The sequence below is a fragment of the Geosmithia morbida genome (genome assembly GCF_012550715.1).
Source record: "Geosmithia morbida isolate 1262 chromosome Unknown scaffold_10, whole genome shotgun sequence".
In the NCBI taxonomy this organism is placed as follows: Eukaryota; Fungi; Ascomycota; class Sordariomycetes; order Hypocreales; family Bionectriaceae; genus Geosmithia; species Geosmithia morbida.
Window position 1 is genome coordinate 542,623 of NW_023336197.1, and position 2,267 is coordinate 544,889.

A 2,267-nucleotide genomic window follows, 5' to 3' on the forward strand; every position below is an offset into this window, starting at 1 on the left:
TCCCACACCAAGTGGTGACCAGTCGTCGAATGACAAGGTCGAATGACAACTGGTCGATTCAGGTCAACGGGCGGCAATGCATGAAAAATAGAAACAGTCATTAGTCAACCAACCAGTAGTGGTAGGTAGATGTCCAATCTTCATCAACTAGTATAGCATCTATAACCTTTCCTCGTGTCGACGTAGCGACTACTACCACAACTCAACAAGCGGCACAGGGCTGCCTCCCCCCCTCCCCTTTTTAGCGCCAACGAGAGCATGACAGCAGAGAGGTGAGAAGGGGAGAGCGAGAATGATATTAATAGAAACCACACGAATGGTCACCGGGGTCGAATGAGGGTATGCCCATCATTGGCATCAATTCTTCCTTTGATTGTAACCTTACCTTGACTGTGGATAGAGGGAGAGACAACGCTCGGGTATACAGATGACAGGGCTGAGGTGACAGGCCAAGCCAGCGAGCCATCCGAGGCCAAGCGAGCCAAGCAAGACAAGCGAGAGAGAGAGAGGGAGAGTATTGACGGGTATTACTCGTAGCGGCAGTAGTATGCTGCAACAAATGCCCATGACAACAACGCACGAGACAAGGCCCTTTCATTCCGGCACCAGCCGCATTGTGGCCCCCAAGGCTGGGCTCTGTTTCTGTCTGGGCCCATCCCCCGCCGTCCGAGCTCTTCCAAGCCAAGGGCAAGACATCCATGGGGGGGGGGAAGAAGGGGGAGGGAAGAGATTGATTCATGGTAATTTTTTTCCTCGCTCAATTTTTACTATTCATGGGGGAGACAAAAAAGAAAGACAGGGAAAGGAGAATTGAGAGAGGAAAAAAATAAAAAAACGGACAAGGAATGCCTGCGACGTGATTTTCATTGGATAGCACATCGAGGTACAACAAGGAATGCTTGCTCGCTCTCGTTTCCCTTCTCCATTCTCTCTCTCTCTCTCTCTCTCTCTCTCAAGGGCGGGCGGGCGGACACAGAACATATCCCGGTCAAGAAGTCATGCCCGCACCCCTGAACGGGAAGCAAAAGGCATGGCCCAGTAGGCTAATACGGAGTAAAATGATTGGGGATGGCTATTTTTATCCTGTCGGGCCCCCGCCCCACGCATCACGCATGGGGGACCGAGAGGCCAGCGAGTACCACACGGGGGAGAGAGACATGACGCTCCTCTCGCTGCTTTCTGCCGTGGATTTCTCGCTTGTGCGTCAGACACAGACACACACACACATATCCTAAGCTTACTCATGAATGGTCACCGTCCCCCAGGGAGTGTGTGAGTGTGACGGTCGTACAAGTAATACATGGGAACCGAGTCGTAGTAATACTAGATGAAATCTCTCATCCAGCAAGAGGAGCGAGAGGCGTACCTTCTATGGACCAAGAGTCATCTTGTCAGAAAACAAAAAGGAAATTAGTCAGAAATAGAATCAAATCAACCCATCCATCCCACCAAACTTCTCAACAACAACAACAACAACAACAACAACAACAACAACAACGATAACCCCGGTACCACGGCTTGACGGGAATGTATGGCCTTGTCGACGGAGTCAAGGAGAGGAAGAGAGAGAGAGAGAGAGAGGAGTCCCGGAATAAAAGGGGAGACAATGTAGAGAGAAATCGGGTGCTGTCCCGCGTTGGGAACTGTGTGGCCGACAGACCAGGGGGTGGGAGAACAAGGTGGAGGAGCCACGATGGATAAAACGTTGTATACTATCCGTACTACCTAGGCAGGGAAAGATCACTGGTGGCATCCGATTACTGACTGCTACTACTCGTACACATGCTGCTCGTACTACTCACTATCCGTACTGCTGCCCGTAGTGAGTAAGAAGGGTAGCGGGAAGCAGGAAAGAGCAGAAGAGTCAGCAGAAACTAAAAATCTTGACCGACGTAACGATGCTTGGCGTCTTTGCTGTTCTGGATGGCTTCCATCCGAGAAGGAGGAAAAAAAAAATCAATGAGGACAGAGACGAGACAAACAACAACAAAAACCCTTCTGTCGGAGACTGCGGGTTGGCCGGCAGCAGGGAAAAGAGTGGAGGGACCCATAGAAAAGGGCGTCGGCTTGGCACCACCACGTCTGTGGCACCTCTGCGGTGGGAAGGGGGGGCGCGCCAAGGTCACGGTCGCGGTCAAGGGAAAAAAAATAGAAAAAAAAATAAGTAAAGACCACCTGAACCTAAGCCTGAGCTGAAGGAGATCAGACTCTAGAGAGAGAGAGAGAGAGAGAGAGAGAGAGAGAGAGAGAGAGAGAGAGAATGGATG